Below are 26,465 nucleotides of genomic sequence, written 5' to 3'. Positions count from 1 at the left end.
AGAAGCCTAGGCCCACCCCATGTATCTTTTTGGTTGGTGGTTCAGTTTCTGAGAGCCCCAAGGGTCCAGGTTAGTTGACTCTATTGGTCTTCCTGTGGAGTTACTATCTCCTTAGGGACCATAATCCTTCCTCCTATTCTTCCACAAGAGTCCCCAAACTCCATTTACTGTTTGACTGTGGGTATCTGCATCCGTCTGAGTAAGACTTGTTACTTCTTTTGTTATTCTTCTAATAGATACTATAACTAGAGTAAAATATCTCATTGTATTTTTATTTGAGTTTCCTTGACAAATTATCATATTGGTCATTTTATTTAATTTTATTTTTTATTGGATATTTTCTTTATTTACATTTCAAATGTAAATCTGCTTCCTGGTTTCCCCCTTCCTGGAAACCCCCTATCCCATCCTCCCTCCTCCTGCTTCTATGAGGGTGTTCCTCTAATCCACCTACCCATTCCCACCTTCCTGCCCTCACATTCTCCTACACTAGGGCATCTATGGAGCCTTCATAGGACCAAGGACCTCTCCTCCCATTGAGGCCTGACAAGGCCATCCTTTGCTACACATGCAGCTGGAGCCATGTGTATTCCTTGGTTGATGGGTTAGTCTCTGGGAGCTCTGTGAGTTCTGGTTGGTTGATATTGTTGTTTTTCCTATTTCTTTTGAGATTTGTCTATTCAGATCATTCTCCCATCTTTAATTTGGCAGGTTATAAATATAGGGCTTTGAGTGTACATGTATACGCTTTTATGTGGATATTAATTCAACTCTCTAGATTGTCTCTGATTTTCTACACAGAAGCATTTATATTTAATACAATTCCATCTATTTCTTTTTAATTTTGTTTCCTAAGCTTTTGAAATTATGTTTTTAAAGTGTGTTCATGTCAATTGCTTTAGGGGTTTACTTTGAGGAGTTACTCTGTTTTCTTCTAGTATTTCCATAGTTTCAGGTTATTTGGGTTTCTTACATTTTGATTTTTGATGAATTTTTAGTTGATTTTTATACAAGAATAAGAGAGTCAATCAAATTTCAACCTTCTACACATATATCTCCAGATTTTCTAGCACTATATTTGAAGAAACCATAATCTCCTCATTGTTTGTTTGGGTCATATTTGTCAAGTATCACTTGGCTATAATTTTATGGATTTTAAAATTTTTTTTCTAGTGTTCCATTAATCTACATGCCTATTTTCATGATAACAGCATAGTTTTGATACCATGGCTATTTAGCAATTCTTAAATTCTTAAATGTCTTAGCTTTCTTTGTTTTCAAAGTTGTCTTGGCTCTTCTGAGATGTTGGTACTTCCATATGAATTTTATAATTATTTCTTTAAGTCCTTTTATTTATATTTTATAGTTTCCCCTATAGAAATTGTTCACTTCCTTGATTAAATTTTGTACTAGGCATCTTTGTGTATATTAGGCACTATCATTTTCATAATTTCTTTTTTCTTAGAAATCTTATTATATAAATAATTGCTAATTTTTCTTCATCTTGAGCTGGTATCCTGCTAGTTCACTGAATTATCAGTTCTGTTTCTTCCATGCTTTCACCAGTTCTAAGTAAGAATGATGCATTTTATATATCTCAAAAGAATTAAAAGAGGGATTTTGAATGTGTTTACCATAAAGAAATAATATGTTTAAAGCAATGGACATAATGATTTCCTTAAGCTTAATATTCCATTAGATATGTAGATAGATAGATAGATAGATAGATAGATAGATAGATAGATAGATAGATCTTGAATCCGTAGCCAAACTTGTCTCACAGCACTAGAAGCTAAATGGCTGGTCCCAGTAAGTGTTTCAGGGGGATATTCTTCCTTGCATCTTCCAGCTTCTATTGCCATCAGCTATTTCTGGATTTATAGAGGTCCTACTTTTCACGTGACCATGTTCTCTCCTCTCTCTCTCTCTTTCTCTCTCTCTCTCTCTCTCTCTCTCTCTCTCTCTCTCTCTCTCTCTCTCCCATAAAACAGCAAATTACTCATATTGGATTAAGGTTCTATCTTACTCTAGTATGGGGTCATTTTTTAACCTATTATGTCCATAATTACCCTGTTAGAAACAAAGAATAATCTCAGTGTCTCATGAAGGAACACACAGTAAAAGCAGCTCAGCAACACAACTTTTCTATTTGCAGAAAGGGAGCTCTTGCTCAGAAGACCCAAGCTCACTTGGTTTATATTCTAATGCAGTGATGATTATGCCTTTTCCCCATTGGGTAGAGTCCAATCAAGTCTTTCCAACTGGCAATTTTTAGAGAATCACCACGAAGGAAATGATCAAAATGTAGCTCCAACTGGCCATTGAAGGTTGGTAGGTATAGTGATTTATGGGTATAATTAGGAGTTGGTATAATACTATATCCATTTAGCAGAATAATAGTAGTTTGTTCCTCCCTAGGGCCTTTGACCTATCTAGCCATAATGTCTTGACCCATTAATGGTGCTAGGTATGGGTTTCATCTTGCAGAGTTGGACTCAACTACAATCAGAAAGTGATTGGTTACTCCTATGTGAAGGGGCCAGAACTGCAGGATCTCCATGACACAGGGCAACTGCAGTACATCAGAGAGGAGTCTTGGTGGGAATCTTTTGTTGATTGTGTGGCAGAAGCCAGAGGCCTTGGGCTGGACCTACAAGTCATTGAAAGGGTGTTTTTATGTGTGAACATCTTAGTCATTGCATTCCTCTTTGATCTCTAAGGTCACATTCTGATATATATTAAGTATTACCCAATAGTTTTCACCTTCAGTATAACTTTTGAGGGGACACAGTTAACTCATTGAGGTTCACACATCCATTGCACCAGTGGCCATGTCTGATAGAGAAAGAGTGTAGGGAGTTCACCTTAACTTATTGGCACAGAAAAGGACTTTCTAAACAGGATTATGATAGTTCAGGCATCAAGACTAATAAATAATAAATGAGACTTCATAAAACTAAAAGGTTTCTCTACAGCAAAGGACACCACGTTTTGAGTGTAAAGACAGCCTATAAAATGGGCAAATGTTTTAACTAGCTATATCTCTGATAGAGGAATAATATCTATAACAGCAGTTTTCAAACTGTGAGTCAACCATAATAGGGTCAGTCACTTAACACCATTGGAAAATACATATTTTCCATGGTCTTAGGAACTGAGACACTGTTCCTGTATCTGTCTCCAGGCAGATCTGCTCACATGCAGATATACTCACTTATTAGTATCTGGAAGTGCATTAAAAGGTTATAGCATTAGAAAGGTTGAGAAACACTGCTCTAAAATATACAGTGAAAAAAAAAACCCTAAACATTAAGAAAACAAACAATCTGAAAAATAAGGCATGGAAGTAAACAGAGAGTTCTTAAAAGATGAGATATAAATGGCTGAGAAATAATTTTGAAAAATATTCAACAACCTTAACCATCACAGACATGGCTTTAATTGTGTTTTATTTAACATCTAGAAAGTTTGGAGCCTAGCTAAAAGTATTTAATGTTGGATTTAATTAAAATGGAATGTAAACAAAATTTAACAAGAGATATTAAGAAATAATTTCTGTTTATTACTCATTTTCTTCCTAATATCAATAACTAAATATAGTTGTACTTTCAACTTGAATACTGCAGCATTGAAACTCCAGCATAATTTAGACCAAAATAGTATAGTCAGTAGTTATTCATTGACCATTTCCCACTAAAGATTAAGTAAGATAAATATGAAAACTTAATAACCATGAATTTTTACCCCAATGCAATATCAAAATGATAATAATTTATCTTATGAAATGAATTTTACTAAGAATGCATTCCCCCCAAAGGACTTCAAAGTGGCTCTAATCATTTCAAAGTGGCAATAATAACATTATAATAACATTCCAAGATCAATTTTCATATATTGTCTCATTTAATCCTTCACAGTACCAGTTATATGGAGTGGATATCAGTAACACCATAATTAATCTTTTAAAAAAGTAAATTGAACTAACTTGCTTAGTTCCTAAGTAGTAATATGAGTAATATGAGTGAAGTCCTGTTGGCTTGTATCATGTCAACAGAGGGCTTCTTTATGTATATATTAAAGCTAAGAATAGACAGGCAGTAGGTATTACTACTTAGCTTGCATTTTATTGTTTGTAAATAGAGAGTTCATTGGGAGCTTTCACTTTTATTGAGAACATGGCCATTTTAATATTTATGAGTGAAGGTGATAGGTGTTTTAAGGTTTTACGTGATTTAAATCTCCTAAAGATTTAGTCTCAAAATTATTAAAGTGATATAAGAAAACATTATAAGTTCATGACAAACACTTAAGGCTGTTTTACATGTGGTGTACTGTGCTAGGTATGGAGGATAAATAAATCAATAAGATATAATCCCTCAGGGAGCCCTGGGGAGAAGGCAGACAGTAAACACTGCAACTTTTTTTTCTATGTTTAGAACTAAAGATAAGGTTGAGTGGAAGCATGTGGCTAGATAGTGCAGAAGAAGCAGACCATGAAGGATCTAGCAGAACTACAAACTAAGACCTTTGGAATTTACTCTGCAGAAAATGGTAACTTGCTAAGAATTCCATGCATATTTTCAGTTAATCCAAGGAAGAGCAGAATAGAGGGTAAAAGAAAAAAAATCATGTATAAATTTTAAGGCTGAATAAGAAACTGATGAATCCTCATACAGAAAGTAGATAACTCAGGGTTAGATGAAGCAAATAGTTTTGAAAGATAGCTTGAGACAGAAGAAGCTAGAAGTAAGATAAGAAGAGAATTGTTTAAAAAGGGGAGGGGGAAATTCCCTCATGTTTCTGGTTTGGGGAATTGTAAATTGTGGAAAACTTCTTTGAAGGAAAGAATATAGGTAGTGTGGTAAAAAGAAGATAACAATTACCACTTCAAATAAACTAATATCTGAAAAACATTCCAGGAGACATTTACAGCAACATTGTTTATATTCACATTACCATGTAACCACACACTATTTCCAAAACATTTCATCTTCTCAAATAAAAAAATGTGTTCTCTAAACATCACTACACCAAGGACCTTAACCACTCATCTCTATAGCCTTCATATTTAAAATCTTAGATATGTACTGTTCTTGCGGAGGACCCAAGATGATTCTCAGCACCTATGTTAGGTGGATCACAATTGCCTGTAGTCAGATTTAGGGAAATCCAATGGTTTTGTCCTCCATAGGTACCTGAACTCATGTACACACACGTACACACACACACACACACACACACACACACACACCACAGTCTTTTTTTCTGTGTGTTTATTTTTTATTATTAGATATTTTCTTTATATACATTTCAAATGCTATCCCGAAAGTTCCCTATATTCTCCCTCTGCCCTGCTCCCCTACCCACCCTCTCCCGCTTCTTGGCCCTGGCATTCCCCTGTACTGGGCCATATAAAGTTTGCAATACCAAGGGGCCCCTCTTCCCAGTGATGGCTGATTAGGCCATCTTCTGCTACATATGTAGCTAGAGATATGAGCTCTATGGGTACTGGTCAGTTCATATTGTTGTTCCACCTATAGGGTTGCAGACCCCTTCAGCTCTTCTGGTGCTTTCTCTAGCTTCTCCATTGAGGGCCCTGGATTCCATCTTATAGATGACTATGAGGATACACTTCTGTGTTTGCCAGGCACTGGCATAGCCTCATACTAGACAGCTATAACAGGGTCCCTTCAGCAAAATCTTTCTGGCATATGCAATAGTGTCTGGGTTTGGTGGTTGATTATGGGATGGATCCCCAGGTGGGGTAGTCTCTGGATAGTCCATCCTTTCATCTTAGCTCCAAACTTTGTCTCTGTGACTCCTTTCATGGGTATTTTGTTCCCCATTCTAAGGAGGAATGAAGTATCCACCCATTGGTCTTCCGTCTTCTTGATTTTCTTGTGTTTTGCCAATTGTATCTTGAGTGTTCCATGTTTCTGGGCTAATACTCACTGGTCAGTGAGTGCATATCTAATGACTTCTTTTGTGATTGGGTTACCTCACTAAGGATGATATCCTTCAGATACACCCATTTGTCCAAGAATTTCATAAATTCATTGTTTTTAATAGCTGAGTAGTACTCCATTGTGTAAGTGTATTTTCTGTATCCATTCTTTTGTTGAGGGACATCTGGGTTCTTTCCAGCTTCTGGCTATTATAAATAAGGCTGCTATGAACATAGTGGAGCATGTGTTCTTATTACCGGTTGGAATATCTTCTGGATATATGCCCAGGAGAGGTATTGCTGGATCTTCCGGTAGTACTATGTCCAATTTTCTGAGGAACCACCAGACTGATTTCCAGAGTGGTTGTACAAGCTTGCAATCCCACCAACAATGGAGGAGTGTTCCTCTTTCTCCACATCCTCGCCAGCATCTGCTGTCACCTGAATTTTTGATCTTAGTCATTCTGACTGGTGTGAGGTAGAATCTCAGGGTTGTTTTGATTTGCATTTCCCTGATGATAAAGGACGTTGAACATTTTTTTCAGGTGCTTCTCAGCCATTCTGTATTCCTCAGTTGAGAATTTTTTGTTTAAATCATATGTGTATGTATATTTACATATATATGATTATAGGTAGGTCATAAACTAGAGAATCATGAGAGAGAGGAAGAGATCTTATGGAAGGTAAGAAATAGAGCAATGGGATATATATTTTTTTTCTTTGTGTTGGGATGAAGCTTCCTGTACTTCTTCCTGTCCAGTTTAGCATCTTCCTTGATGTCATCTTTGTTCAGCTCACATTTGAGTGGTCATATGGGTGAGACTTTATGGGTGTAGCTTCTGGTGTTACTAGAAGACACAATCTCACAGCAAACTCTCTGAACCTCAGACTCTTAGTATCTCTCCAGTCCTTATTTCACAGTGTTCCCTGAATTTAGGTACAAAAGTGTTTTTGTGTATGTATTCATTGAAACTTGGTTCCATATCTCTGCATTTTGGTTGGTTGTGTTTATGGTCTCCTTGATGAGGGGTGAGGACTACACTTACCTGTGGGAATAAGGACAAATGTTTATAGATTGATGTGATAGACTGTGTTACTTTAGTAAACTAATCACTGTAAATTCTTAATAACCATAATTTCACTAGCACTGATTAGTTGGTTAGGTTTCTACTATTGAGCACGGTATTTCTTTTTTTGAGTGGGTCTTAAGTCCAATTAAAGCTGTTGATTCCACCAAGGTATGTGTGCCACTACTCCTTAGAGTTAGTGTGCCATGCTGGTCATTGACATATTACATACATATCATCACTGGGAAGGACTATTGGTTACCTCCCTCCTTTGGAAGCTTTCATGATGCCTTATGATCCCATGAAAACTAGTCCTTGGGGACGTAACATCCAAGTCAGGTCCAGCTCAGGGGCCTCTGGGCCTTGGTTCTGAAGTGCATGGTATCTTGAGCAATAGGGACTTATTTTCTACCTCTGAATGGTAACCAAGGGAAGCAGCTATAAGCTGTATGTTTTGGGAGTTTTTCAGGCAGCCCTGGTCAACAACTCAAAAGGTTTGTCATGTCTGGGACTGGGGGCTTTGCTAGGTAGTCTTTGGTTCTTGGAGGGAGTGTCATCAGCCAGATGAGAAAAGTTTATTAAAATTGTTTATATTTATACATGAAATTACATGTATTATAAGGTCTTTTATGTAAATAATTAATAGTATGACTCCTTGTAGCCTTGTAAACTAACATAAAAATGTTACAAAACAAGTGCATAGATATCTCTATTGTATATTGACCTTTATTTTTTTTTAAAAAAGTAATTTTATTTATTTTATCTCTTTAAAATGGGTTCTAATCCCACGCATAAAGGTTTAACTTCACACTTTCTTCTTAAGAGATAATTAGGGTCCATGCCTTTAAGACAAATCAACTCCTAAGTGTCCCCTCTCTTAATAATATTGCATTGGGATCCTGTTTGTGGCATATGTCTTTAATCCCAACACTTGGGTCACAGAAGCAGGCAGAACTTCATGAGTCTGAGGGAAGCCTGGTCTACACAAAGAATTTTGGTCAAGCCAGGACTCCATTGAGAGATACATTAAGGATAAGGTTTCATAAAAGTTGGTTCCTTCTTTCATGTCTGGTGGAAATGAAACCAACCATCAAAAATAGTTTGTGGAACTAGATAGGTGGCTCAGAGTTAAGAGTACTCCCAACTCTTACAGAAAACCTGACTTCAATCTCATGACTACATTTGTAACAGCAGACTATACATCTCCATCTGCAGGGGATTTAACACCTTTGACTGACCACAGACAACTGTGGCCCTATACATACCTCCACACAGACATGTACACAATTATAAGTTTTTAGAAACCAAATCATCTCTCTCCCTCTCCTCTCCTCTCTCCCTCCCTCCTCTCCCCCTTCTGCCTCCCTCCTCTCTGGTCCTCACTATATTAATGTTTCATGTGACATTTGCATGTAAACCGAGTTGGTCTCAAATTTAGAGATCGACCTGCCTTCGCCTCCACCTGGCCTCAGCCTCTGCCTGGAGTATGGGTGTGCACAATCACACCTGACTAAATAAATATTTCCTTTTTTTAAAATCCATTCCTTCTTAGAATGGGGAACAAAATACCCATGGAAGGAGTTACAGAGACAAAGTTCAGAGCTGAGACAGAAGAAAGGACCATCCAGAGACAGCCCCACCCGGGGATCCATCCCATAAACAACCACCAAACCCAGACACTACTGCATATGCTGAAAGATTTTGCTGACAGGACCCTCATATAGCTCTCTCTTGTGAGGGTATGCCAGTGCCTGGCAAATATAGAAGCAGATGCTCACACTCATCTATAAGATGGAACACAGGGCACCTAATGAAGGAGCTAGAGAAAGTACCCAAGGAGCTGAAGGAGTGTGCAATCCTATAGGAGGATCAACAATATGAACTAACCAGTATCCCCCAGAACTGTGTCTCTAGTTGCATATGTAGCAGACGATGGCCTAGTCAGCCATCATTGGGAAGAGAGGTCCTTGGTCTTGCAAAGACCATATGCTCCAGTACAGGGGGATTCCAGGGCCAGGAAGCTGGAGTGGGTGGGTTGGGGAGCAGGGCAGAAGGAGGGTATAGGGGACTTTAGGGAAAGTATTTGGAATATAAATGAAGAAAATATCTAATAAAAAATAAAAAAGGTTTAGTTAGTTAGTTAGTTAGTTAGTTAATGTATAGGCGTACACTATAGCTGTCTTCAAACACACCAGAAGAGGGCATCAGATCTCATCACAGATGGTTGTGAGCTACCATGTGGTTGCTAGGAATTGAACTCAGGACCTCTGGAAGAGCAATCAGTGCTCTTAACTGCTGAGCCATCTCTAGCCCAATAAATCTTTTCTTAAAAAGCACAAAATTACCCAGGAATCTTACTCTAAGCTATTCCCAAAGTATATTTTATGGTTTTAATTAAAATAAAATTTATTAATAAAAATAAAGCTATGCAATTAAGTACAAACTGAAAACGAAATTCAAAGTATAAGTATATCCCATAAAATCAGCTTTAGGAGGTGGTGATAGAAGAAAATGTATTGTAAAGGAGTGGAGCCTGCTAGAGTAACTGAACATTCTCAGAGCAGTAAGTGTCACAAATTATTTGAAGAAAGAACAGCAACAACAAACAGGACTGAAGCAGAAAAGCAAATGAAATAGAGACTGTATAATATAACCATTGAAATGAAGAAATGAAATTAAGACTGAGACAGGAGTTTTAAAATACCTAGCTACTATCCTTAGCGCTCCACAAAGGGTGCCACTCCAAATCATTGTCACACTAAATCTATCTCCTGTCTTGCTCTTACATAAGTATATGGAAGCTAATAGTAATTAACTAGTCACACTGTTGTTAAAAGGGCCAAGTTTCATGATATTCATTGCAGTCAATGGAAATTTCAAATGAGCAATGCAAATATAAAAAGATATTATCACATAGAACATCCGTAACTAGGAAATTTATAAAATATCCAAATGATGTTTTCATTCAATTTAATTCATGAAAATCTAGGTTTCTACTCAAGTAGAATGTCATAAATATGCTGATATCACTGTTGCCTCAATACGGGAATTTCTAACCAAATATATAGTAGCACATTATGATGTGTTTTAAATGTCCAAGAAGCAAAGGAATAACTCAACATATGATGTTTAGTGCCAAATGGCAATAATGGAGTTGTTTCCTTCAGCTTAGCAACACACTGTTATTCTACTTGGTTTCTAGGACACACATACTTTAGGTCTGAATGCTTAAGAATCCAATTAGCACATGGAATTTAACTAGAGATACATGACCAACTGATCTGGCAATACACTTTCAGTTTTTCTTCCACACAATAATCACAATGAGAATATTTAATATCATGGATTAAAGTATTCAATACAGAGTAAATCTCTAATTTTTGTTGTTCTTTGGCCCTATTTTATAGAGAGCCAAAACTGAAAAATTTCAAGTATGCCTTGCTGACCAATGCCCAGTTCTTTGGCATCACCTCTCCCCACACTGTCTCATTCCCTGCCACCAAGAACTCTTCTGTTTCCCAGTGCCCCCATGACACTTCTATTTTTATAATGCTTTGAGTGGAGGATGCAATATGATGGCATGCTGGCATAAGATCAAAGTTAAAGTAACGGTTTTTGAGGAGGAAGGGGTAAGATGACCGGACCCTGTGAACAGAGTCTGTTAAAAAAATTTTTGGTTGCTTGAGTGAAATATTCAGGTGTGAGTTTATAAATTACTGTTGTAACTGTACTTCAAATTTTGTTTTAATTGAATTAGAATAGAACTTAGCTTATTTTATAAGAGAAACAAACTGGGGAGTAAGGATATAGAAATATTTTAATATCCAAGTTCAAATACATTTGTCACACATTTAGCGATATTTACAGTTCTAATGAGCCAATGGATTCTTGAGCAAATGAATCATTTATGCACATAAAATAACTAAGGTGATTTTAATACTACCACATCAAGCATTTCTGGGATTCCTTTGCTACTTCTGGCTCTCCCTTTATCTGTCCATGAGACATTAGGAACTGTCAACTCTAATGTGATATTTATATCTGATGCACTCACTTGTTCACACTGCCCAGTTCCCAAACTGAAGGAAGCAAGTATTTGTGCCAAAGGCTCTCAACAAGTACAGGATAACATTTCTTCACAGAAGAAAAATATAGAGACAACTGCCTTTGACAAGTAATTTCTAGAAACCCAATATAGCAGCTGGTACCTGCCTTTGAGCAAGGCATGTACTGGAAGCTGTGTTGACCTGAGTAGATCTTGGACCTGGCAGCTCCAGCTGAAAATGGAATGGGGTGCATGGAGAATGAGGAGAAAGGTGCAAGCTTAAGGAGGAAGACAAAGAAAGCACATTTATAGGAAATCATACTATGTTCCTATGTAGATTTATTATGTACCACTAAGGGAAAAACCATTGTTTTGGGGGCTTTTGTTGGTTGGTTGGTTGGTTGGTTGGTTGGTTGGTTTGGTTGCTTAGTTGGTTTGGATTGGTTTTGGGTTTTTGAGGTAGTGTTTCTCTGTGTAGCCCTGGCTGCCCCAGAATTTGCTCTGTAGACAAGGCTATCCTTGAGCAAGCAGAGATCTGCTTGCCTCTGAATAAATGAATGTTTTAACCTTGCAAGATAACCTTGTAATACAAACCCTTGGAAAGAGCAAAAGCCTTGTTCGAAACTAAGGAAGTGGATTTTAAGCAAGACGATGTCAAGAGCACACAGACTTTTTGAGGTACAGAGAATCTGGAAGGTGAAAGAAAAACCTAGCACATTAATATTACTGTAAACAGCTCCAGAATAGAACCAAGACCATTACCTAGAGATTGTGGTAATTATCATTTATCCCCTGGCTAAACTCAATAAACTAGTCGACTCTAGTAGTAATACTCATGATTGCATAGTTTCTTTTTAATAAATGACTACAATTAATGATAATATTTACTCACATAAGTTCAATCCAATGAATAATACTAATATACTCTCAAGTGTATAATGCATTAATTCAAGTAAGTTTATGTATAAAGTGATGGTATTTCAAAATCTAAGCAAATACATTGTGCTATTGCAGAGAAGGGGAGTCTTCAGAAGGTCTTGCCTATGGAAGATGAGCAGATACCTAGGTAACACCACACATAATTATACTTCCTCTTTTCTGTAACTTTCCTTTTTGTAGTGAGGTAGGTCTGGGAAGGTAAGCTTAGAAAAAATTTAAAGTGCTACAAAGAGAAACTGACACCTAGAATTATAATTACAAATCCTTTCCTCCATGAGAGGAAAAAAAACATTGGGAAAAGTATCATACATAACTCTTTCATAATTCTGGAAATTTCTTAAAGGCAAACCATAATCTAAGGGGAGGGGTGATAAACTAACATTACTAAGAACAGAATACTTTGGGGAACTTGGCCTGTTTACATGTCCCTCTTCCTTCTTCTATTTAGAGGTTCTACAAGAACTCAAAATTCCTGCCAGTCAGAGCATGCTTGAATGCATCACTTTTTCCTGAGGGCATTTACTGAGGTAGTTATGGCAAACATTATAGCTGGCTGATGCAGTGATAACATTTCAGGCAAAAAAGAAAGAGAACAAAACACTTTTAATAAAAGGTCATAGGTTTGGAAAACTGTGATAGAGAATCAGATGTCAGCCAAACAGAATCATTTGGTGCTTTCTCTACATAAGTATACAGCTATTCACACTCCCTTCATAAAATGAAAGGAAATCAGGTCTGGTGCCATGGTACTTGTTATTAGTTTAAGAAAATGAGATATCCCACTGAAGAAAGAGAAAGAAAAAAAGAGGTACCCTCCCCAACTGCCAGCAATTCTTGTCATAGAAAGAGGCACCACTCACTTGTGAGGAAAGAATTATGATAGATTTGGAATGCAGTACCATTTCAGGCACAGTAAAACAGTGTTGGGTAAAGCCCATGACTCCTACCTACCACGGAGCAAATACCTGTGAACTGAGCCACTGTAACTGCCCTGGATCAAGTGTCTGGCTCCAATACCAAATGACAGAGCAAGAAGCAGAACTCCTCCCACTAAAGGGAAAAGTACAAAATACAATGCAGCCCTCTACCTGTGCATAGTGCCAGGCTGCCATGGTGACTACAAGAAACCACGGAAACCTGAAGGTGCCACATACAGAGCTCAGATAAACCCGTCAGGCAGGCTCCAGAATGAAGAGGAGACCTATGTACTTTGGGATAGAATCAAGTTTCAGGTACATCAGTTCTAGCCGTGAAATGAGTTGTCATCTTCCTAACACTGTATAAGGTCTAGTAGCTGTTAAACTTAGATGTGACCCAGCTCAGCAAATCTACCATAACATGTATCTATTTGCAATGCTTTTGGTCCATAAGTCTAATTTGGCTATAGAGAGCCCATAGCAGCAAGAAAATTGTTCTACATCCAGTCTTATTCTGGTAGGAGACAAAGGACTGCAGGCCCAGACTATGATACACTTTGGTGGCACTGGTGTTACATGTAGGCTTACAGCTGATTCATCAATGATGTCTGAGTAGAGTCAGGCAAAAATCTGCATTATCTAACCACAGACTAGGAACTATAGAACAAGGTGCCTGTCTGATGCCAGCCCTATAAAGATGCTTCTGGGGCTACTCTTTTTACTTTATTCACTTATTTTGAACAATACAATAGTGTAGTTGGGACAAATATGAACAGAAATTTCCCTCTTGTCCTGAAACAATAAAAGTAATCCAAAATTAAATCCCTAATATATCAGGGCCATAGTGTCATCCAATGCTGAAATAATAACATGACTATAGAAAATAGGCAGATTTTTTAAGAAGAAAGGCACAAATTCAGCTTAGGAAGATTGGAATCAATAACTGACCTTCAACTGTCCAGATAACATCTATGCTGACAAATAAAAGATTTCAAGAACTGTGACTTTACCTAACAAAACCACATAAAGTACAAGACACTATTCGATCATAGCCAGTATGGGAAAACTTCCAGAGAATTTTAAGCAACCACTGAAGATAAATTCAATGGGTTTCCAGAAAACAGGAATGTTTTAATACTTTACTAGAAAAAAATCCCAGACAGAAGAAACTCCAAAAACTAAACGTAAAATCCTTAGGTTGAAAAGTAAGTTCATACCACACCTCCACCTGCAAGCTCAGATCATCAAACCACTCCCGACCCCACAGCTACTCCCACATCCCAGGAGGGCGGTTCCAACCTGAGACACACAGGTGAGATGCCCATGCCCTAATGCCCTTGTCTGCTGAGCAACATACAAAAGCAAACCTATCAGAATTACACCTGACTTCTCAAGAAAGACTCTAAAAGACAAAAGGGCCTGGACAAAAGTTTTGCATACTATAAGAGACTACAGAAGCCAGCCCAGACTATTATACTCAGGAAAATTCTCTATTACCATAGATGAAGAAACCAAAATATTCCACAACAAAACCAAATTTAAACATTATCTTTCTATTAATCCAGCCCTACAGAGGATACTAGAAGAAAAATACCAACACAAGGAGGGTAACTAGATCCCACTAAACACAAGAAATTAATTATCTCACAGCAAGACCAAAAGAAGAGAATCATACACATACAGTATCATCACCAACATCAAAATAACAATAACTAACAATCATTGGTATTTAATATCTCTCAATATCAATGGACCCAATTTACCAATAAAAGGGCACAGGCTAACAGACTGGATGTGTAAACAGGATCCATCATTCTGCTGCATACAGGAAACACACCTCAGCACACAGATTGACACTACCTGTAAGTAAAGGGCTGAAAAAAAATTATCCAAGCAAGCAGACCCAAGAAACAAGCTGGAGTAGCCATTTTAATACCTAGTAAAATAGACTTTAAACCAAAAGTATTCAAAAGAGTTAGCAAAGGACACTTAATACTGACCAAAGGGGGGGGGGAACAACAGCCAGATGACATCTCAATTCTGAACATATATGCCCCAAATTCAAGGGCACTCACATTTGTAAAAAGAAACTTTACTGAAGTTCAGCTCACATATTGAACCCCATACAATAATAGTGGGGGACTTCAACACCCCTCCATCACCAATGGACAGATAGCAGAAATGAAACAGAGAAACAGTGAAACTAACAGATGTTATGATCCAAACGAATCTAACAGATATCTACAGAACCTTTCCCACCAAAACAAAAGAATATACCTTCTTCTAAGCACCTCGTGGAAACTTCTTCAAAGCAAGCTTACTGTAGCTACAAGAAGATTGAAATAACTCTATGTATTCTATCAGATCACCACAGACTAAAGGCTGGACTTGGACAACAAAAACAATAGACAGCCCACATACTCATGGAAACTGACCAACTCTCAACTCAATGATCACTTGGTCATGTAAAAATAAATTTTAAAACTTTCTAGAATTCAATGACAATGAAGGCACAAAATGCTCAAACTTATGAGATACAGTAAAAGTAATGTTAAGAGGAAAGTTCATAGCATAAAGTGCCTTCATGGAGAAATTGGAGAGATCTCATAATGACACATTGAAAGCACACCTAAAAGTTCTAGAACAAAAAGAAACAGACACACCCAAGAGGAGTAGATGGCAGAAAACTGTAAAATTCAGGGTTGAAATAAATCAAGTAGAAACAAAGAAAATAATACAAAAAAATTCAAGAAAAACAAGAGCTGCTTTTTTGAGAAAAACAAAATGGTAGACAAATTCTTAGCCAAACTAAAAGGCACAGAAACGGTATGTAACTTAACAAAATCAGTAATGAAACAAGAGATATAAAAACAGAAACTGTGGCAGTATTAAAAATCATTAAGTCTTCCTTCAAAAGCCTGTAGTTAAAAAAATTGGAAAATCTAAATGAAATGGATAATTTTCTTAAAACAAATCAGTGGCCTTTCTTTATACAAATGACAAACAAGCAGAAAAAGAAATTAGGGAAACAACACCCTTCACAAAAGACACAAATAATACAAAATATCTTGGGGTATCTCTAACCAAGCAAATGAAAGATCTGTATGGCAAGAACTTCAAGTTCCCAAAGAAAGAAATTAAAGAAGATAAGAAATGATAGAAAGATCTCCCATGCTCATGGATAGGTAAGATTAACATAGTGAAAATGGCTATTTTACCAAAAATAATCTGCAGACTCAATGTATTCCCCATCAAAATTCCAACATAATTCTTCACAGACATGGAAAGATCAATTCTCAAATTCATATGAAAAAAAAAACCAAAAACAACAAACCAGGATAGCCAAAACAACCCTGAACAATAAAAGAACTTCTGGAGGAATCACCATCACTGACCTCAAGTTACACTACAGAGAATTAGTGATTAAAAAAATAAAACCTGCATGGTATTGGTTCATAAACAAACAGCTTGATCAATGGAATCAAACTGAAGTCCAAGAAATAAACCCACACGCCTATGAACACTTTATTTTTGACAAAGAAGCCAAAACCATAAAATGGAAAAATGAAAGCATCTTCAACAAATGGTGCTGGTCTAACTGGATGTCAGCATGTAGAAGAATGCAAATAGATCCATATTCATCATCCTGAACAAAACTCAAGACCTAGTGGATCAACGATCTCAACATAAAACTGGATACACTAAATCTAATATAAAAGAAAGTAGGAACTAGCCTTGAACACGTTTTCTGAACAAAACATCAATGGCTCAGGTTCTAAGATCAACAACTAATAAATAATACCTCATGAAACTGAAAAGTTTCTGTAAGGCAAAGGACTCTGTCATTAGGACAAAATGGCAGACTACAGACTGGGACAAGATCATCCTGAGTGGTGCTCACTTCAGCAGCACATATACTAAAATTGAAATGATACAGAAAAGATTAGCATGGCCCCTGAACAAGGATGATATGCAAATTCGTGAAGCATTCCATATTTTAAGAAAATGAAAGAAAGAAAGAACAAAAGATCATCTTGAGTGTGATAACCCAGAACAAAAAGGACCTGCATGATGTGTACTCACTAATATGTAGATATTAGCCAAAATTTTCAGAATCCCTATGATATACCACACATACCAAAGAAGTTAAAGGAGAAGGAAAGGTCAAGTAAGGATGCTTAAATCCTACTTAGATGGGGAAATAAAATCGTCATAGAGGCAGATGAAGGGAAGGAACTAGGTAGGAGAGGGGAAAGAGAAGGGAAGGGGGATCAGGTATGAGGAGAGACAGGAGAGAGGGCCAGAGAACTGGGGGGAATGAATAGAAATCTGAAGCTTCCAGGCCTAGTGGGGTGTGGGGAGAATCTCCAGGAAATCCCAGAGACCTGGGATGGTGGAAGCTCCCAGGCATCAATGTTTGTGAGCTTAGCCAAAATGCCTAACAGTTCATAAATGGAACCTGAAGAGGCCACCTCCTGTAGCTGGGAAGTACCCCTAGTGGAAGGATAAGGACACCAACCCAACCATTAAACTTTCAACCCAAATTTTGTCGTGTCTAAAAGAAATGCAGGGACAACAATGGAGCAAAGACCAAATGAATGGACAACCAATGACCAGCCCAACTTGAGACCCATCCCATGGGAAAGCACCAATCTATGACACTATGATACTCTCTTATGCTTGCAGAAAGGAGCCTAGCATAACTGTCCTCTGAGAGGCTCTTCCCAGCAGCTGACTAAAACAGATACAGATAACCACAGCCAAACATTGAATGGAGGTTTCATACTCTTATGGAAGAGTTAGAGCAAGGATTGATGGCCTTTAAGGGAATAGTAACCTACAGGAAGACCAACACAGTCAACTAATCTGGACCCCTGGGAGATCTCAGAGACTGAGCTGCCAACCAAAGAGCATACATACAAGGACTGGTCTGAAGTCCCTAGCACATGTGTAGTAGACATCCAGCTCAATCTCCATGTGAGTCTCTCAACAACTAGAGCAGAGGCTATGCTCACAACTGCAAGCAATCAAGGAATGCTTAAAGCAAGAGAAATATCCTTCTTCAGGAGAAGAGCACACCAGCTGGTTATCCAGTATCAAGTGGCCAGTCCTGAAAACATACATACAAACAACATTATTTACACTGAGCAGATTGTATTTATGTATTTCAAAACACACACATATGAACAAGTGCAAGATAAGTACATAAGACATATAGCATGGAGGAAAGGAGGGGAGAAAATACATAATTATAATGTTACAAAATAAAAACAATAAAAATAAATAAATATAAATATGCCAAGGAAAAAAGAAAAAATAATGACGAGGAACAAAGGAAGCTCTTGCAAACTTTGAGACTACATTAAAAAGACCAAATATCTGGGGCTTTAGGATTCAAATCTTAGTATTGCCAAAGATGGATAAATCTTAACCAAAGACAAGAAAACAGACAATTTTCCAAACCTATTAAGAGATACAAATAGCCACATATATGAGGGGCATTTTTTTCAGTCAAGTCATGCTACACTCAAGCCCAGAAAGTTCATAGATAAAGAAAATAGATGCTCAAGAAACAAAAAGCATCAAAGCAAGACAAACAAACTTTTCCGCATACGCCTCACTGGCCAGAAAAGAATACTTGACATTTTCACAGAAGTTGAGGAAATAAAGTTTCAGTCAGGATTCTGTCCTAATCCTAAGCCAAACTTCACCCCATGACATTTTTTGAAATTCAAGTCAGTCACTCAAACAGCATTTTTTTAAGTCAAAAAAAATACAAATAAAATACAAACAATACAATACAGTAAAAAAAATCTATTTGATCTGTGCTGAAGAATGTCAGAGAACACCAGAAGCTTTCTCTTTCTGTAAATAAAATATTATGCAAGAGCAGAAAACTTTAGATGTACTAAAAGTACAGTTCATATATAAGCTGAGCCAAAGTGTTTGAAACAGCATTGCTGGTGTTGGCATGGAGTGATGGCATGTGTCGCAGAAAATGTGATGCTGTGTTTGGAACCAAGGCTACAGTGAACATGTGTGGTACAGAACAGGTGAGTGCTACCCAAAACACCACAGGTCAGTGCACATTCAGAAACCTATTGCCAAATTGTTCACAACACCCAACATTCAGATATGTAACCTCAGTTTAAGAAGTTGTACCTTCTTTTGAAACATCCTAACATAAACACTCAGAGCTGTGTGGGCTCCTAATCACCTATACATTTCCCAATCCAGTCTAGTTGACAGTTGAGCCTAATCATCATGTGAGTTACAAAACAGATGTGGTGAGAAGTTATTTATGAACAATCAATGTAAATAGCTATGGATTGAGTTTTCAAATTAAGAGACAGGGAGTTACCAAACATTTTTTTTAATTATAAGACCCAATTACATGTTGCTTAAAAGAAACTTCAGGCAGAGAGATGGCTGAAATCACCAGGTGATAAACTAGAGGGTAATTGGAGGGAAAGAAGCAATACTCTGAAGTGAGTGACTGTAGAAAAGTACCGAGGTTACAGTAGCAAAGAAAGAACGAAAGAAAACTTTAGAAAATGGAACAAAGAGTCTTCTGGTGTGTCCAGTCCCAAGTAAGGAGCACTCAGCTTTAAGTGTAATGAGTACAGCCTCAGAAGGTGAAAGCCTTGGCTAAGACAAACAGAGAGAGTCTCAGAAAATACACACTGTGCTTTCAATATCAAATAATCTAGAGAGAAGAGAGACAGGAGCTGTGTGAGTAAGAGATAAAGGCTGCATGAAAGACGAAGACCATGAGTACGGGTGATAAACACTCAAAAACACAGTTAACACTGGTCTCTTTCCTCAGTTTAATTGCAGTCTAACCAGAGAGAAATCAGTGAAAAGGACAGACACTACTTCGGAGTGAAAGGCTGGAAAACAATTTTCCAAGCAAATGGTCTGACGAAACAAGCTAGAGTAGCTATTCTAATAGCGAATGAAATTGACTTCCAACCCAAAGTTATCAAAAAAGACAAGGAAGGGCACTTCATACTCATCAAAGGTAAAATCTACCAAGATGAAATCGCAATTCTGAATATCTATGCTCCAAATACAAGGGCAGCCACATTCATTAAAGAAACTTTAGTAAAGCTCAAAGCACACATTGCACCTCACACAATAATAGTGGGAGACTTCAACACCCCACTCTCACCAATGGACAGATCCTGGAAACAGAAACTAAACAGAGACATGTGGATACTAACAGAAGTTATGAAACAAATGGATTAAATTGATATCTACAGAACATTTTATCCTAAAACATAAGGATATACCTTCTTCTCAGCACCTCATGGTACCTCCTCCAAAATTGACCATATAGATGGTCACAAAACAGGACTCAACAGATACAAAAATATTGAAATTATCCCATGCATCCTATTTGATCACCGCAGACTAAGTTGATCTTCCATAGCAACATAAATAATAGAAAGCCAACATTCACATGGAAACTGAACAACACTCTACTCAATGATTCCTTGGTCAAAGGTAAAATAAAGAAAGAAATTAAACACATTTTAGAGTTTAATGAAAATGAAGCCACAACATACCCAAAGTTATGGGACAAAATGAAGGCAGTCCTAAGAGGAAAATTCATAGCCCTGAGTGCCTCCAAAAGGAAACTAGAGAGAGTATACACTAGCAGACTGATAGCACATCTAGAAACCCTAGAACTAAAGGAAGCAAATTCACCCAAGAAGAGTAGACAGCAGGAAATAATCAAACTCAGGGCTGAAATCAATCAAGTGGAAACAAGAAGAAATATTCAAAGAATCAACCAAACGAGGAGCTCGTTCTTTGAGAAAATCAACAAGATAGATAAATCCTTAGCCAGACTAACTAGAGGGCACAGGGACACTATCCTAATTAACAAAATCAAAAATGAAAAAGGAGAGATAACAACAGAACCTGAGGAAATCCAAAACATTATCAGATCCTACTACAAAGGGCTATACTCAAAAAAACTAGAAAACCTGGATGAAATGGACAAATTCCTAGACAGATACCAGGTACCAAAGTTAAATCAGGATCATATTAACAATCTAAACAGTCCCATTTCTCCCTAAAGGGATGCGGGGATGGTTTAATGTATGGAAATCAATCAACGTAATCCACTATATAAGCAAACTCAAAGACAAAAACCACATGATCATCTCGTTAGATGCTGAGAAAGCATTTGACAAAATCCAACACCTCTTCATGATAAAGTTTTTGGAAAGATCAGGAACTCAAGGCCCATACCTAAACATAATAAAAGCAATCTACAGCAAACCAGTAGCCAACATCAAACTAAATGGAGAGAAACTTGAGGCAATCCCACTAAAATCAGGGACTAGACAAGGATGCACACTTTCTCCCTACCTATTCTAGAGCAATTCGACAACAAAAGGACATCAAGGGGGATACAAATTGTTAAGGAAGAAATCAAAATATCACTATTTGCAGATGATATGATAGTATATATAAGTGACCCCAAAAATTCCACCAGAGAACTCCTAAACCTGATAAACAGATTCAGTGCAGTAGCTGGATATAAAATTAACTCAAATAAATCAATTGCCTTTCTTTACACAAAGGATAAACGGACAGAGAAAGAAATTAGGGAAACAACACCCTTCACAACAGTCACAAATAATATAAAATACCTTGGTGTGACTCTAACTAAAGAAGTGAAAGATATGTATGATAAGAACTTCAATTCTCTGAAGAAAAAAATTGAAGAAGATCTCAGAAGATGGAAAGATCTCCTATGCTCATGGATTGGCAGGATTAATATAGTAAAAATGGCTATCCTGCCAAAAGCAATGTACAGATTCAATGCAATCCCCATCAAAATTCCAACTGAATTCTTTTTTTTTCCTCAGTCAGAGCTTTTTTTTCCCCATTTTTTATTAGGTATTTAGCTCATTTACATTTCCAATGCTATACCAAAAGTTCCCCATAGCCACCCACCCCCACTCCCCTACCCACCCACTCCCCTTTTTTGGCCCTGGCGTTCCCCTGTACTGGGGCATATAAAGTTTGCGTGTCCAATGGGCCTCTCTTTCCAGTGATGGCCGCCTAGGCCATCTTTCCAACTGAATTCTTAAGTGAGATAGAAAGGGCAATTTGCAAATTCATCTGGAAAAATAAAAAAACCTAGGATAGCAAAAACTATTCTCCACAATAAAAGAACCTCTGGTGAATCACCATGCCTGACATTAAGTTGTACTACAGAGCAATTGTGATAAAAAACTGCATGGTACTGGTACAATGACAAGCACGTAGATCAATGGAATAGAATTGAAGACCCAGAAATGAAATCACACAACTATGGTCACTTTATCTTTGACAAGGGAACTAAAAACATCCAGTGGAAAAAAGACAACATTTTCAACAAATGGTGCTGGCACAACTGGCGGTTATCATATAGAAGAATGGGAATTGATCCATTCTTATCTCCTTGTACAAAGCTCAAGTCTAAGTGGATCAAAGACCTCCACATAAAACCAGTGACACTGAAATTAATAGAGGAGAAAGTAGGGAAAAGCCTCCAAGATATGGGCACAGGGGAAAAATTCCTAAACAGAAAAGCAAAGGCTTGTGCTGTAAGATTGACAAATGGGACCTCATAAAATTGCTGTAAATTGACAAATGGGACCTCATAAAATTGCAGAGCATCTGTAAGGAGGCAAAAGACACTGTCAATAAGACAAAACGGCCATCAACAGATTGGGAAAGGATTTTTACCAATCCTAAATCTGATAGGGGACTAATATCCAATATATACAAAGAGCTCAAGAAGCTGGACTCGGAAAATTCAAATAACCCCATTAAAAAATGGGGTTCAGAGCTAAACAAAGAATTCTCAACTGAGGAATAGAGAATGGCTGAGGAGCACCTGAAAAAAATGTTCAACATCCTTAATCATCAGGGAAATGCAAATAAAAACAACCTTGAGATTCCACCTCACACCAGTCAGAATGGCTAAGATCAAAAATTCAGGTGACAGCAGATGCTGGCTTGAATGTGGAGAAAGAGGAACATTGCTCCACTGCTGGTGGGATTGCAAGCTTGTACAACCACTCTGGAAGTCAGTCTGGAGGTTCCTCAGAAAATTGGACATAATACTACCAGAAGATCCAGCAATACCTCTCCTGGGCATATATCAAGAAGATGTCCCAACTGGTATGAAGGACACATGCTCCACTATGTTCATAACAGCCTTATTTGTAATAGCCAGAAGCTGGAAAAATCCCAGATGTCCCTCAACTTAAGAATGGATACAGAAAATGTGGTACATTTACACAATACTACTAATACTATTAATAATATTACTCAGCTATTAAAAACAATGGATTTATGAAATTCTTGGACAAATGGGTGTATCTGGAGATTATCATCCTTAGTGAGGTAACTCAATCACAAAAGAAGTCATTAGATATGCACTCACTGATAAGTGGATATTAGCCCAAAAACATAGAACACCCAAGATACAATTTGCAAAACACAAGAAAATCAAGAAGAGCTAAGACCAATAGGTGGATACCTCATTCCTCTTTAGAATAGGGAACAAAATACCCATGAAAAGAGTTACAGAGATAAAGTTTGGAGCTAAGACGAAAGGGTGGACTATCCAGAGACTACCCCACCCGGGGCTCCATCCCACAATCAGCCTCCAAACCCAGACACTATTGCATATGCCAGAAAGATTTTGTTGAAGGGACCCTGTTATAGCTGTCTAGTATGAGGCTATGCCAGTGCCTGGCAAATACAGAAGTGTATGCTCATAGTCATCTATAAGATGGAACCCAGGGCCCCAATGGAGAAGCTAGAGAAAGTACCCAAGTAGCTGAATTTGTCTGCAACCCTATAGGTGGAACTACAATATGAACTAACCAGTACCTCCAGAGCTCATATCTCTAGCGGCATATGTAGCAGAAGATGACCTAGTCAGCCATTACTGGGAAGAGAGTCCCCTTGGTATTGCAAACTTTATATGTTCCAATACATGGGAATGCTGGGGCCAAGAAGTGGGAGTGGGTAGGTAGGGGAGCAGGGTGGAGGGAGGGTATAGGGAACTTTTCAAGATAGCGTTTGAAATGTATATAAAGAAATTATCTAATAATAAATAGATAAATAAATAAATAAATAAATAAATAAATAAATAAATAAAATAAGGGGCTTCCTGTGGATCCCCAGGAGGCTGGGGTCCGCGGTGGAATCGAGCACAAGTATTATGAAGACAGTAAAGACTATATCCTAGAGCCGCTTTCCCTGCCAGAGAGTCCAGGTGGCACCGCCGCTTTAGAGGGGTCTTTACCTGTGCCTTGTATTTTCTGTGAAGAACATTTTTCCATGGCTGAACAATACAAACGTTTGAAGCCCATGATTATCGAGCATAAGATTGTCATAGCTGATGTATAGCTCGTTGCAGGTTTCCGAAGGTACATTTTATACTGGAGGAAATGGTTCACTGAACAGTCCATCACTAATTTTTGCAGTGTGATAAGAATCAATGCCAAGGTTCCATTTGAAGAACAAGACAACTATTATTTGTTATACGATGCATTACCAGAATATAGAATCCCCAGAGAAGAGCTTCAAACACAGAAACTGAAAGAAGTTCTGGATCAGCAACAGGGAGAGGGAAATGATACAAGCTTTCATGGCGTGTGCATGTTTTGCAGTGAGGAATTTCGCTGAAACAGATCTGTTCTGTTGAACCACATGGTCAGACAGCATGCTTTCAACATTGGTTTGCCAGACAACATTGTAAATTGCACTGAATTCCTATGCACATTACAAAAGAAACTGGACAATTTACAGTGTTTGTACTGTGAGAAGACCTTCAGAGACAAAAACACCCTTAAAGATCACATGAGAAAAAAAGCAGCATTGTAGGATCAATCCAAAAAAAAAAAAAGAGAGAGAATATGACTGATTCTATGCCATCAATTACTTGGAACTTGGGAAGTAATGGGAAGAGGTGCAGTCAGAAGATGGCCTCAAGCTTCTGGACCTTCAGGAAGATGACTGGTCTGATTGGCAGGAGTACCCAGTCTCTGCTGTCTGTCTATTTTGTGAAAAGCAAGAGGAAGACGATAGATAAACTGTATGTGCACATGAAGGACACACATGAGTTTGATCTCCTCAGAATAAAGTCAGAGCTTGGATTAAATTTCTATCAGCAAGTGAAGCTGATCAATTTCATTAGAAGGCAAGTTCACCAATGCAAGTGCTTCAGTTGCCATGTAAAGTTCAAATCCAAAGCAGATTTAAGGACTCACACGGAAGACACTAAACACACTTCACTGCTTCCTGACAGGAGACATGGGATCAACTGGAGTATTATTTCCCCACCTATGAGAATGACACTCTCCTGTGTACACTGTCTGACAGTGAAAGTGACCTAACAGCTCAAGAGCAAACTTTAAATGTTCCCACCATCAGTGAAGACACGTCCAGACTGTGTGCTTTAAAACAGAGCAGTGTCCTCAACCAATTGCTACTCCAGGGATACCTGGAAAACTAGGAGAAGCTGCTGTAGGTGCAGTGTCACATGGTTTTCTCCTGTGTGACACAGACAAGTTCAGATTTGATTGTCCACACAGCATTATTCAAGGCTGAAATCATGGTGTTGTTAATGAAAAATTTTCAAGAAATAAGAAAAATAAAACATTTAAAAATAAAATAAAATATTTTTAAAAATTAAAAAAAAAATAAAGACATCCCTGCCAAGCCAGCAGCTAAGTGAGATGAGAGGCAAGTCATTTCCTGAATGTCATAACCCACACCGGGAACCTAGGACAAGGGTCAGGGGACACAGTCTGAGAAGTGGCTTATAGAATCCCTCTGGCTGTGTGGAAAGAGCACTGATCCAGAACCATGAGGTGTTCTATACAAAGGAAATCTGGGCTGAGACAGACAGGAGTGAAATTCATCCGTTTCCCAAAGGAGGAATAACCAGGGATGGCAAGTGCTAAAAGGTGCAAGGGTCTAAGTTGTGCCAATGGAAAACTTTTTAGCAGCCAGCCCTATCTAATACCTAGTAACAGAATGAGTGTCCAGAGTAATAGCAACCACTCTCAGACAGAACAACACAAATAAGATATGAAATAAACTACCACAGAGGATCTGCTCTCAATGAAGATAGCATCATATATACCTGGAGAAGAAGAACAAAGTTAGTAAAGAAACAGAGTCCACATATCTCCCAAACTGCATGGCAGCATCAAGAGAGACTCTGACCCTATTCTATTTCCTTCATTTTCATAGTTCCTTTACTTAATATCTAATTGTGTGAAGCATTGTTCTGTTCTCAATCTCTCTCTATCTCTGTCTCTCTGTCTCTCTGTCTCTGTCTGTCTCTGTCTCTGTCTCTCTCTCTGTTTCTCTCTGTCTCTCTGTCTCCCCCCCCTCTCTCCCCCTCTCTCCTTCACTCTTTGAAACATGATTGCCCATAGGGCAGCAATTAGCCTGAGGCCTCAGCCTACTGAGTGCAAGGATTTTTGAAAGAGATGACCATCTGGTTACAGGAAACATATAAAACATCA

General features: G+C 37.9%; 1 protein-coding gene, 1 non-coding gene and 1 pseudogene across 4 annotated transcripts in view; 2 read left to right on the top strand and 1 right to left on the bottom strand.

Moving 5' to 3' along the window:
* The window catches only part of Gm5127 (predicted gene 5127), a 127,388-nt gene that overhangs the window by 43,733 nt on the left and 57,190 nt on the right, over nucleotides 1–26,465 (bottom strand). The gene's annotated exons all lie outside the window — the stretch shown is intronic.
* Nucleotides 16,806–16,912, top strand: Gm24491. The gene has a single exon (XR_003953126.1). It is a non-coding gene; the product is annotated as a U6 spliceosomal RNA (small nuclear RNA).
* Nucleotides 24,089–25,593, top strand: Gm9200 (predicted gene 9200; annotated as a pseudogene).

This window comes from Mus musculus, chromosome X (assembly GCF_000001635.26).
Source record: "Mus musculus strain C57BL/6J chromosome X, GRCm38.p6 C57BL/6J".
In the NCBI taxonomy this organism is placed as follows: domain Eukaryota; kingdom Metazoa; phylum Chordata; class Mammalia; order Rodentia; family Muridae; genus Mus; species Mus musculus.
The sequence above is the reverse complement of the archived record's forward strand: the minus strand, read 5'-3'. Positions and strand labels throughout refer to the sequence as shown.